The sequence below is a fragment of the Amblyomma mixtum genome, chromosome 2 (assembly GCF_055824585.1).
Source record: "Amblyomma mixtum isolate Tamu chromosome 2, ASM5582458v1, whole genome shotgun sequence".
NCBI lineage: Eukaryota > Metazoa > Arthropoda > Arachnida > Ixodida > Ixodidae > Amblyomma > Amblyomma mixtum.
In genome coordinates this window covers 27,389,199-27,402,417 of record NC_143013.1, presented here as the reverse complement: position 1 = coordinate 27,402,417, position 13,219 = coordinate 27,389,199, and the positions used below count along the sequence as shown (strand labels likewise).

General features: G+C 47.7%; 1 protein-coding gene across 2 annotated transcripts in view; it reads left to right on the top strand.

The window, feature by feature from the left end:
- Positions 1–13,219, top strand: part of LOC149358769 (calcium-activated chloride channel regulator 2-like) — a 458,350-nt gene that overhangs the window by 216,955 nt on the left and 228,176 nt on the right. The gene's annotated exons all lie outside the window — the stretch shown is intronic.

The window sequence follows — 13,219 nt, the reverse complement described above, 5'->3', positions numbered from 1 at the left end:
GTGCATGGGTATGTGGTGTATGAGTGCTCGGATGCGCTTGAGTGCTCGGATACTCGGGTGAGCGCTTGTGGGAATGCGTTTATGGGTGCAGAACCCTTCTTCGATTGCAGCGCAAGTAACTGCTCTTCCTTTCTAGAAGGTTTCGAACGATTGACCTTCATTCAGTTTCGAACGAACCTCTCATCATTTCACCACGAGTGAGGGTCGGGAACCCATCCTGTATAGGCTTATCTTGCGGTCACTTTGCTTCACTCACCTTAATGTCAACTCCAAGTGCACGCAACGTTATTAATGTGTTCGCAGAACAATCGCTGTCAATTAACGAAGCGGCTTTGATTAGGCGCCTCCAATCGATGGCCGTTCCGAAAACACGACGACTACCGTTTTTCGTTCAGTGCCATCGAACGTTCTTTTTCTGCTTTCTTTTCTGCCCAAAGCGCGCAGGTCCCGTAAACAAAGCGTTGCCCAGTAACTGGAGGGAGACTCCGGTGCTGTTTAATTCATACTTCAATGCACGCTAGACACCGGGACGTGATTTAATCTCGAGACGCCGACGTTAAACACGCCTTCCGCGCATCCAAAAATGATGGCCCATTGTTGGGGCTAATCTCATCCCCGAGCGGGGTTTGCGTGTCGCGGTAAGCAACTTGGAATCGACATTTCCTTTTGTGCGCAGCGCGTCGCGGCGTCGGTGCGTTTTGTGAGGCGCTCAAGGCTTTTTTCGTTCGAGGGCGTGAATTCGTTTCGTACGCTTCATTACTTCTGTGAATGTGCGTGCATTCACAGAAAAATAAATTATAAGTATAGCTAGAGCCAGAGAGGACTTTTTCATCGTTCCTGTGTTGTTTTCGTACGCAGCACGAGAAAAACCGGCCCTTTTCCACGGGCTGGGAAGAAAAATTCTCGGGTTTAGTCATGATTTAATAAGCTTCGCAGGCTCTCTGCGTAAAGCAAAGTCGCTCTCCTGGTAAAACGCTTTCGAGATGTGCTTCAGCTGCGTACGGTTCGATCTCGCCTCACGCAAGTCGCTGTCAGCTCCGTTCCGCCTTTTCCTTATGGAAATCATCAATATGGAAGGCAACGCGCACGTTAAATCGAAGAATCGTTTTTGTTGTTATTTCTGCATGAAAATAGCAGAGACACCAAGTGATCATCCTTGTCGAAGAAAGCAATTTACGGAGAGTGCTTCTTGCTTATACTTGCGTCGTAATCCTTTAGTTCCCCCTAATGAAGCGTGGCTCTACCTGTGGCGCGAAATTTTTGCAGCATTTAAATATTGTGTTTTTGTTGTTGTGATTCGCATCTTTGTTGCACAAGTTTCTGTTGCAGTCTGGAGCCGCGTTTACATGAATGCGACAGCAGCGCATCGCATTTCCTATCGTATCCCGTGGAGCCGATGCGCTACTGTTTACACGTACAGCATCAAGTCCGGTGGGACAGTGACCCTTCGCCCATTGCACGTGGCAGAGGGGTCCAGTGACCCCCATCTTGAGCCAAGTCTGCTTTGTTATCCGGCAGGGGGGTATTGTATAGGCACCACAAGAAGGAGGAGGGACACCTCCAAACCTGTTTCCATTCACCGCTGAAGTCGACTTGCCATTCTAGATCTACCCCCCTCTGGCGCATTGATGCGATGCGCTTTCCTAGCGCATTATCACCGTTTACATGAATACGATGCGCTAAAAAGTTGATGCGATGTGCTGCTGTCGCATTCATGTAAACGCGGCTTGGGAGAGATTATGGGCCGTGTAACGTCGGATCAGGGGTAATCAGCTTCGCCGAACACCTACAGGCCTACAGACAGGCCAGACAGACCTCCCCCCACCTCACAAAACTCAATACAAGGCAGAAGAACACACCCTTCGCCGACTACAAACAGACACTCTCTCAACTCCACTTAAACTCCACCAATGGTACCCCACACTCTACAAACCAGAGTGCCCACACTGTGGAGAAATAGAGACAGCTTTTCACAAGGTGTGGTCATTCCAATTCAATCCTGCTACAGACAGACTTCCTAATCCCAATTTGGAGCAGTGGGAGGCCATTCTGCACAGCGAGAACCCCGACCAGCAACGAGGACTGGTTCGCAGGGCCCACGCTGCTGCGCAGGCCAGTGGGCTGCCGGAATAGGCGGACCACCCAAGGCTCCAGTAATCGTCATTGTTTAAATAAAGTTTTCAATCACTCAATCAGTCTGGGAGAGAGGTTTGCGCCACGTCCGTAAGCATGGTTTGCCTATGCCCGTCTTTCTTACGATCACGATTAGGCCGTCGACCCTTTATCTATCATGCATAGACGCCGCTCATACAACGGACAGTCATCCAGCGCTGTTATGTCAGAAAATTTTCAGAAAAGTTGGACCCTTTTCGAGGTTTAATTTATGATGGTTTAGTGAACAAACGTTTGGACCTGGCAAACAAGTGATAACAGCACAAGAAAAACTTCTAGAGACAGGCGCCTGGCGAGTCTGTGCAGTGTTCATGACAGCTTACCCTAGGTTTGGTCAGGATTTAGTTAGGTTAGGTTTTTAGTAGAGGCGTTAACTGTTAACGGATGTGCAATGAGACCGGCAGGTGCCAGCACGGTGCGCGTTCGTCGAAACCAATTCAAAACAAGGGAGCTATTGACCGGTGAGCTTTTCTCCGGAATCCAACTACCATAGCGTAGGAACCACTCACACCTTCAGCATAACAATGCCTTTCTACATTGTTATTTGTATGAAGGATTTTGTGCGGGATGAACTGTGCGTGAATCATGTTGTGCTTACTAGACCTTATTTACTGGCTCCTTAAGATGATTCTGCCCAACTGGAAGGGACATCTCTGCCATCTGTCGAGAATGTTAAGGCTTTATATTCGCCGTGAGGTAGTACAAATCATGTGGAAGCAGGACTCGAAGCATTCATGAAAAGAGGAGCAGGAGAAGTCGTAGCAGATTTCGGTATAACTACTGTTCTCAATTCATAGCACGTGATGGTTAAAATCAAAGGAATGCTCTTTCCGTCTGTGCATGCACGAGCCTATGCTTTCTCAAGTTCCTACGATAAGGCATTTTATTATTCCTGTAAAAAAAATATACGTATTTTACAAGCCATATATGCCTGTATTTGCATTTCGTTAAAACCCGGCGGCCCCCTTGCCTCAAACAACGAGGGACAGCCCTTCGTTATGCCCTTCTGACCGTTACGAAATCTCCCGCGCTTCCCGAATTTTTTCGACGCGCGAAATGCAAATGGGGAGAAGTTGGAGCCTAGCAACGCAGGGAAAGGAAACGCTTCCCTTTATTCGCGCGATAGTTTTCTTCACGCTGTCTCCTGCTGTTGCCTTCCCACTCGAAGCCGCACCGGTGTCTGTTTTGTAAAACAAATCGGTCTCGTCGGAGACGCGGATTGGAGTCGTCGATGCGCACTGGAACGGTACAGTTGCATTTCGAAAACTGGGACGGAGGTGGCAGCTGCACCCTGCTTGTGCTCCGAGCTATGAATGCGGATCACAGCGCGCCCTTTCACCTGTCGCCGATGTGAAAAAATGCTGACGACTCGAATTCACGCGCCCGACTCGACTCTATGCGTTTCTTTGCGTTTTTTCTTGTTGTTGTTCTTGTTGTTGAACGAGACAACGGAAGCAAAGGAATCCGACCCGCAGTGAATCCTTAGATTTCCTGAGTGAAATGTGATTTCACTTCGCGTTGTTGCAAGCTGGAGATCAAAGAATAAGTCATGATATCCGAGTGGAAAAATTGGATATGCAATTCATTAGATCCGCCTCGTCCTTCGGGCTATTCCCGAAGAGAACGTATATTAAAATGCATTATAAATTCGTATTTCCGACACTATGAAAAGATGGCAACTGTTCCCCCAAAGCCTGAAAATTTTTCGCGTTCTTCTGTGCTCTTTCTTTGATGAGCGTGTGCGTGCGTGCGTGCGTGCGTGCGTGCGTGCGTGCGTGCGTGCGTGCGTGCGCGCCCGCATTGCGCAAGGTTTCGCATTGCGCAAGGCTCGTGAATTAAAGATGCGGGAGGGACACTACACACAATGCAAAACTCATTCCATCTCCACCACCTTCACCAGTCGTGGTCGTAGTGTCCTCATCACCGATATAAGTATTCGCGGAGCATCTAGGACGTTCGACATGTGCTTTCTTCTTCATTCGTCCAGTGAACCACGTAGCGTGGAGTCGCGGCGACAGAAGCCATCCAAAGGAGTATACCTACCACCCCTCTCTTCTTTATACCGCTTTGTTTTGTCCTTCGAATGTTTTCTGCTTTCAGGCGTTCATCTCGCAGCCATTCTTTTCTTTCTTAAGATAGCGGGTGCAAAAAAGGGGCGATACACCGTGAATTTGACAGGCCTTATGACACTGCGTACTTCAGTTCATGGCATTCGTTAAAAACGGCTATGATTTTCTGTTTTCTTTACCCTGGGTTTGTAAACGTGGATAACGTTGAAGTTGTTTGGATTTTTTACTTAAGTGCACGTGCAAACACTGGAAAACCAAGAAAATTTGTGTCAGCGCTTCTTACTAGGGCGAGAAGCATCGATGCATATCTGTAGCATGCGGAGTATCACCGCCTTCGGGCCAGGACACGATAAGACGGACAGGACAGCTCATGCATGACTGGAACAGGTTAATGCATGCATTAGTCGATTTACGACAGGTCGATGCACGACCATGAGCTAAAGCATAAGCGAACGCAAAAAAAGACAAAACCCACTAGAAGAACCAAGTGATTGTTATCGTATTGTTCCTCCTGTTTATATGCTTCCTGATTCACCTCTCCTGGTACTCTTTACGGCGCACCGAAAACAGGAGGTAATCTCTTTTTATCGAGCACAGCTCATTTTTCTTTAAAATGCAAAAAACTACACCGCCGCTTTCTAGTGCATAGGGTATCTTCAAGATTTCACGAGATAATTTCATCGACGTCCGCCGGACACGACTGTTGCGGCAAACAAGCGCACGGAGTCCACCTCGCTTCGTAATGGTCCACTGCTTATCGGCTAGTGCCGAGGTTGGCGCAAAGTGGATTATCATAAACAACCGGTTCCTGCAAAGTTATCCCTGAAACACGAACGAAGGCTTGAATGTTTCGGCCTAAAACGGACGTTAAGTTGTTGTGTGCTCGCCCCAACTCCATGGAAACGACAAGAAAATCTTTCCCGTTCGTTAGCTAAGGCTCTCGAGTATTGTTTGGATGGCGCACTTAACGACAATCGCGAGCCAGCTTAATGGTGTCGGTCTTCACTCGCACGTTATCGCCGCATTGATTAACGCAATAGCATCGCTTCGAATAGTGCACTGCTACCCAGCTAAACATCATCGTTGAAGTCTGGGTCATTTCGTTCGTGTTTACACACAAGCAATCTAAGCGAGGCAAAAGAACGCGGCCTACCATAGTTGAGAGGACAGAGAGCTATTAATAAGGAAAACGAAGCCTCATGTTACGACGTGAGCTCTACCGCAGAGTTCGATCCTACGTCCACCATTCCGCAGACGAGAGAAGCTCTATGTACGCAGTGTTACAGAATCGGTCTGTTTCGAACAATCTGCGGAATTGAAGAGCTGTGGCTAGGGTTAACATCCTCTCGCAAGACTGAGCTGCGATAAAGATGGCGGGAAAGGATCAGCATGGATTAGTCAGGCGCAATTTCGCACTTAAATATCTTTGTTTTTTTTTTCATCCTGAGGGCAATTGTATATATGGTCCAACTGCTTTTTTGCATGAGATCTTGCCTTCTCTGCACCGCTGTCCAGCGACGGTAACCTCGCACCCGAAAAACAACAAACAAAGGAAACGAGGGTGAGCCCGGCCTGAGAAATAGGGATGAGTTCACAGGAAAAACAGGCTTGAGCATAAAGGGATGAGGAGATGTGCGCACTAGAGGAAGGTGGGCTGAGGCACGACAGAAAGCCGCAGGCAGGACATCTGTCTCCCTCGCGTCCCCGCACACCCGCAGTGACGACCGCTGTAACTCTCACTCACCTCACTTGCTCCCGTTTCCTTATCCCTCGCTCGCACGCTTCCTCTCTTACTTTCTACACAGAAACTGCTTTGTCTTTGCAACGTGTTCCCTCCATCCCCTTCGCCCTCTCTCTTTCTCTTTTTTTTTTATTCTCTGCGCAGAGTTCCACCTCTGACGTCTCACAGGCGCGAATGCCCGAGAACTCTTCCCGATTTCTCTTTCGTTTTGTCTTTGCTCCGTAGCTTATTTCTCCTTTTTTCCCATTTTTGTTAAATTTTTCCCATTCATTCCCTTTTCGTTCCCTTTTGTTTCCCCCGCACTCTGGCAGTTCACACGTCGCGGCGGGACCGCCTGGGTCTGGCTCTGCTGTACCTTCCGGTTCGAAATGGGAAACAGCGCCAACCGCCGGTCTCGCGCGAAATGCGCGCAGCCGTGAGTCGCGATATTTGACGGAGACGAAACGGCTCCGCCGCCACCACCACCAGCAGCAACCCTTTCTTTTCCGCTTCCCTCGATCTATCTTCGCTGAATTCCAATCTGGCACGTTCTCTTGTTTCTTGAATCACCGCTCGGCAGAGCTCCGCCATTCGTTTGCGCTTCGTGCGCTCGCCAGTATTATTTATCCCACTTTTTCTGGGCGTTTCTGCTTGGGCTCGCTTTTGTTTTGTCTTCCCTGCTTGTTTTATGTGGATGTGTCTGCTTTTTAGGAAGTAACTCTGTATAACGGACCAGCGAGAAAAATTCGGACCGGAGCAGCTAGCAAAGAAGGCTTCACTCCATTCTGCCCGCGTGTTCCGATTTCGCTCGGCCGTTTTCCCCTTTACCTTTTCTTCCCGGTTCTGCCGCTTGTTCGAGGCCGCCTTTCGTTGACGCAGCCTCGCTGCAATGTTTGGGTACAACAACCCGCTGGCGGCAGCGCGCACGCGCCTTCATTTGCCGCCGCGCTTTTCTGCAGCGCACAGGCCTCTCCTTCTCACGCCTTCCATCGCCGCTGCCGCCGCCCACGGTAGCGCCAGGAACGCTGGAGCGTGATTGATTGCTCGAACAACGTTTTCAAGCAGTCAACTTGGGGAGGCCCGCTTTTCACTTCGCTGTCTTCACCAACACAACACTCGTTCCGCGCCTCATTTTCTCTTTTCGTCAGAGCGAAACATGTTTTCTTTCCCTTGCTCCCCTTTTTCTTCTCTTAATCCATTCCTCTTTTTTTCCTTCTTCTTCCCACTTTCTTTTCGTTCTTCTCTTTTTCCTTTCTTCGTTTTCTCTCTTTTTTCTTTCTTTTTCTTGCATTCTTTCCGCCTCTTACTTTCATTCCTTTTTTCTTTCTCTCTCTCTCTTGCACGGCGTATTTGCCTTATTCCTTCAACTTTTCTTTCCTTTTCTGCTTTTTGCTTCGCCAAGTTTTTTAATCTTTCACCCAATTCACCTTATTTCACTCTAAATGCGCCTTTCTCTCATCGAACCCTAACCAGTGCTCTGATTCATCCCAGCTGCAACAATCTCCTGCAAGTTACCAGTGCATTCAGACAGAATATTGGTTTGTGATAATTAGTGCTCCGTATCAGAAGAGCGCGAGATAACAGGCGCAGAACTCCGATTATGAGAAGCTTCGGATCGCCTTTCGGTCCTTGAAGTGTTGTTTTTATTTCTTATCAGTTCTCTTTAAGAGTACGTCTTCTTTCTAAACGCCAGGCTCCCTTCTGGAGCTGCGCGCGGTGCACTCTTGCGGACATTTTTAGTGCGTAAGGGCTAAAACCCCCACTCTCAGATTTTGCCGGAGTTTGCCCGAAGCCTCTTGCCAGGCGACCCGCGTGTCATGGTGAGCAAGTGGCAACTTGCCCATCGTGACGCCCTTCACGTGAGTGACGCCCTTCACGTGAGTGACGCCCTTCACGTGAGTGACGCCCTTCACGTGAGTGACGCCCTTCACGTGGGTGATGTTCTTCACGTGAGTGACGCCCTTCACATTCACATCACAGCTAAAAAACTAAGCGCCGCCACATTGCAGCCATTCTCCATTTCGGATATTTGCAGGAGTTGCCGCCGTATGTCGCTGTGCAAAACAAACATAGAAATGGTACAAACGTCTTGCGGTTAGTTATGTGTGCGCAGGTGTTGAATTCTACAATTCACTGGTGTCGAGTGCTTTCGTTGCTTTCGTGGAATACGCCGGTGCGAAATGAGGAAAGCATAAACCGCTGTTCTCACCGCTTCGGTCGAATGTCTCTTAATCTTTGAGGTCAGTGGCACGATGAGTGGATATATTTACGCTGTCGTCTTCGATCAATCTGTACAGAAATTATTATCATGTGATGCTACTGAATGCAATTTGGAAGCTTGAAAACACAAATTTTTTCTGTAGGTTGCCTGTTTTATAGTGTCATTGTTTTCCCTATGCAGCCTATTAATGCGCTGTGGTGTTGAAAAATATTGACTTAACTCTATCTACATGGAGGCAGGTCGATCGCAAGTCTGTGAGCCAAAGTTCTCCTATTTTCTCGGCCGCTTGGCAGACACTGATTGCGGCAAATAAAGACTACCGCTCTTATTCGCATAGGTTTGAATCATCGAGTGCGGCGGCGGTCAATGCTCTCCGTCCTAGAGGAGGCTTTATCGTGTCGTCACGTCTGCACGCAAAGACAATCTAGGTTTTAAGGAGATGAAGAGGCCTTTTTTCTGCTCGTATATCTTTCCACGCAATCCTGGAAAGTGTAGGGAACCCACCCAGACGAACACAGAGAAAAATAAGGAAGCAAGAAAGAATACAAGCTGATGTGGAGCTACAGCAAACAAACTTTCGTTCGATTGATTAAAAGTCTGAGACGTCGCTTTTATTTCCCTCGTCCTTGTTCTCTCTTCGTCTTTCTTTGTCTTAGAAAAGTTGTCTGAGCGAGCGACGGACCCCGCAGATATGGCGGTCGTCATGGGAACGGGCCGAGCGACGCGCATAAACACAGCGGACCCCGCCGCCGCCTCGCAGGCTTCGCCGTTGTTCGGTTTTGGCATATCACCGTCGCTATCTCGCCGACTGCCGTTTGCAGCGATACTTGACGAGAACAAATGACGCTGGCGAAGTGTCCGGCCAACTGGACACTGACTTTAGGGATGCGCCGGTGAGAAGTATGGCGTCTCCTTACGTCCACCCGTATTTTTTTTTTTTCAATTCTTTTCTTTCTTTCTTCTTCGAGGCAATGGAATGCATATTGCAACCGCGCAAAAACGACGCAGGACAAGAAAGGAAAGCACAGGACAAGACGCGGAACTTCAACTAAAGTTTACTACGGGAAAACCACATTTATACAGGAACCGTAATCACACCTGATAAACAGCCGAAACCATCTTGTCCTGCGTCGTTTTTGCGCGGTTGCAATATGCATTCCAGTGTCAACCACCAACTAGCCCGCCTTCACTTGTTACATGTTCTTCGAGGCAGCTACCCAGCTTCTGTTTCTGGCTTTTTTTTCGCGCTATAAGGATGGACCACTAGCATAGCAGCACCGAGAAAGAATAATAAAAATTCACAGGGACACCTAATTGCATTAGGCGCTGGCAATGCGATAGCATCAGAAGCTGTTGTCTTTGACGTAAGAGACGTCACTTCCGGTCTGGTGACGTCACTTCCGCCTGACAATGGATGAATTTTACGCCCAACGACGCAGTTTTGTCCTGTGAGGCTTATAATGTTGTCGAGTTACTAATAGCGACAGTAACAGAAACTTTATTGTCGTGACCAAACTATTACACCCTGTTTAGAGAGTTGGACTTGAGGTGGTGGTGGTGAAAAACTTTAATCAAAGAGAGCTTGAGGGTTTAAAAAAAAAAATAACCCTGCTGCATGGTCGGTATCCTTAGTCCGGGACACCGCATGACGAGGCCCCGTCTCGCGCCCGCTTGACCAGAGCCCTTTGGGACTCCAGTGTGGAGCAGTTGAGGAGGGCAGTCTCCCATGCCTCTCGGGTGGGGGAGGGGGAGGGGGGAAGGTGAGGATTCTGAGTACATAGGTTCGAGTCTTTTGAAGTTCAGGGACTAGTGTAGTGTTGATGTGCGCGACGTGGATAGTGCAGCAGCGGGCACTGGTCCTGTGAGGCACAGTCCCCGTGTTTCAGGGGCTAACAGCTGGACTGATGGAAGACAGGTTTAGGCTGGGCTAATTAGTCCTTTTGCGGGATGAAACCAGCGCAGGCGAGACAAGCCCTCTCGCGGGAAATGTTTTTCTTGCCTTTTCCACGCCAACTGTCGTATTTTCTTTCGGCAACCTACGCACTCAGTCAACTGCGTAAGGCCCATTGCGTTTAGGCAGCACGTCACGATGCTCGTTTGGGGTCTGCGTAATAGTATCAGAATTGAGGAAGAAAATTGAAAGGGACGATCGGGATGGGAGAGCGGACGATCGGAAATTTATTGCTTTGAATACGCAACGTTGATAAACGCGAATCACTTAGTCACTTCTACTGGTGCAACATGCTAGCCGCAATACCCAAGACAGCGTTTTCTGCCGAAATGTTAGTAATTTGGGGGTTTTCCGCGCAATTACCACGCTCTATGAACAGTATGCATCTCCGTATTCGTATTAGCAACCAGCAGTTGGTATGACCGCTTCATTTACTTCTTGGAAAAAAGCCTTTTTTTTTTGTCATGAGAGGAAGACGATCTTTTCGCAGGCTATGGCAACTTTGTGACACGGCAAATTTTTTCTTCTACTTACTGAGTCTATCTCGAAACCGAATCAATTTAGCGGTGTAATTGTGGAACTGATTAATCAGACGCGTCGATAAGTCGCGCGATTTCTGCCACTAAATCTATAAGCAGCGATTAGCGACAGATATTGAAATTCGAGACCCAGTCGGTCCACTTTCACCCGGCCCGCAGCGAGCTTTTGCATCCAATATGAACGCTCTAAAGAAACCCTAACGCTCGCTCTGCATAATTCTTACAAGCTCCAAGCACTGCCTTTCCTGTACGTTGCCCGCATTTGCATACACCAAAATCGATGTTCGTTGTGGAGCCATAAAACATTCCCGCACTTGTTACTGACACTTTCCTTTCTGTTTTCAGTAGCCCACGGCAAAGCCAACAAGTCTGACAATTTCGCTCTGAGCCGGTGTCGGGGCTTTGAGCAGGAGAAACAAGAAATGAATAACGGAAGAGCGGTGTTTGTCGAGGCATTGTGGGGGAGTGCGACGAATGAAGGGAGGCAGGCATGAAGCGAAATCATTTATAATTCGGATTGTGTCGGTGACCATGCATCTTACTTGAGCTCGCGATGAAGTGAAAAACTCTGGCCGACTTGTCGTGCCCACAGAGACCATAAATATGAATTTCTGCTTCTCGGGCGCGTTGCCACCGCCGCCACCGGTGGCGTTAACGATACACATCAGGGCACCCTCATCCCCTCCTTCCCTTGAGTATATACATGCGGGTGTCGTGACTTGATATACTCCAAACAGAAAGGTGCCTCAAGGACGAAAGAGTCACGGGGATGCTAGACTGAAAGAGAACCTTCTCATACTTTGCAAGCTTTGCAAGGAGGTTTGGGATCATCTGCATGAGACACGCGGTTTGCCCCGATAGTTTGACTAACCCGCCCTTGCAGAGACATCGACTCACCACAACGTCGCTACATTATTTATTTATTTATTTATTTATTTATTTATTTATTTATTTATTTATTTATTTATTTATTTATTTATTTATTTATTTATTTATTTATTTATTTATTTATTTATTTATTTATTTATTTATTTATTTATTTATTCAAGTTGCCTCAGAGGCTCCAAGCATGGAGTATTGTGTGAGGGGCGGATTACATAAATAGGGGTAATAACAGGAGCATGAATGACATGATTATACAATGCTGATTGACTGTTAGTACTCATTAAAGAGTAAGAACATCATTACACAATGCCAACTGACTGTTAGTACTCACCATAAAACAATAAGAACATCATCATACAATTGTTATTGACGCGTCAGTAATTAGAAAAAATGGCTGTTATTTCGGTCCTAAAAGAAGTTGGATCACGAATATTGACGATGTGTTCCGGAAGACCAGTCCAGTGAACAATAGCCTGCGGCAAAGCGGATGAATTGAATGCAACGGTTTTACCTGAAAGGCGTTGGAAGCTGAAATGGTTGTTTAAACGGCGCGAGGTGCGGTGAGGTTGCGCAAGAGGGAGAGTCGAATGATTAGTGCTATAGACTATCTTGTGAAATAAGCAGACTAGGGCAATTAATCTTCGTGATTGCAAGGTACAAAGAGAGAGCGATAATTTAATGTTTGTGACGCTTGAGTGACGGTCATAGTTTCTGGAGATGAAACGCGCAGCACGATTTTGGACTGATTCAAGGGAGTTAATTAAATAAGCCTGGTGAGGTGACCAAATGGATGATGCATACTCGAGTTGCGGACGAACAAATGTTTTATAGGCGAGCTTACGGGTAGTAGCAGGAGTTCCATGAAGATTCCGTTTTAGGTTATTTTCTGTTATTTCTGAATCGAAAGTCGGAGGTTTGTGGCGGGTCTAGCTGTTTCGTTCAAAATGCAGCAGCATCCAAGTCCGTGCTTACAGACGTATCTATCGCCACATATCAGAGCTGACTTGCTGAGAGCGCGCCAGTTTTTGTGCGTTATACAGAAAGATACGTCTAATCTTCCTCTAAAGTTCCTGGGCATGACAGAAGTGCTTCTACTGTCGGCGTCAAATTAAAAGAGTACAGAGGAACGCATGGCCAAAGGTTCATTTTACGTTGCCTCCGGTTAGCGATAGTTTTGCTTATGTTTTCTTTGAAGCTCGTTTTCTCGCGTTGCCACTGGAATGGCACGTGTATTATTTCCACCAATTGTAAGTTTCTCAGCGTGATATGAAGGCGGCCACTCGTTTCCTTAAAAAAACACTAATCGCTGGCGGCCACGGCTGTGGACTGCGTACATGAAGCGAGCGCTCTTAGCTCCGTGGCCTAGAGCGCTTTGATTTTGCTTCCATTCTCGGCGTGTTATCAGCGTCTGGTTGCACTGTGAACAAATAAGGGTCGACCGGCTGCGTGAATTAAACAAAGAACGAAGGGCGCTTCTTTCGTCGCCATACTGAATATGATGGTCATTGCATTAAAGCAGCCCTACCTCTAATATGGCCGTGTCGACATGCACTTATGGCAGGAAAGGCATACCTGGTGTTGTCGGCTCTTCAAGTTCGCAGACGCTGACTCGTTAGAGAACATCACGCAGCGCCAGTTCTCCGTAGTCCATGATGCATGGTC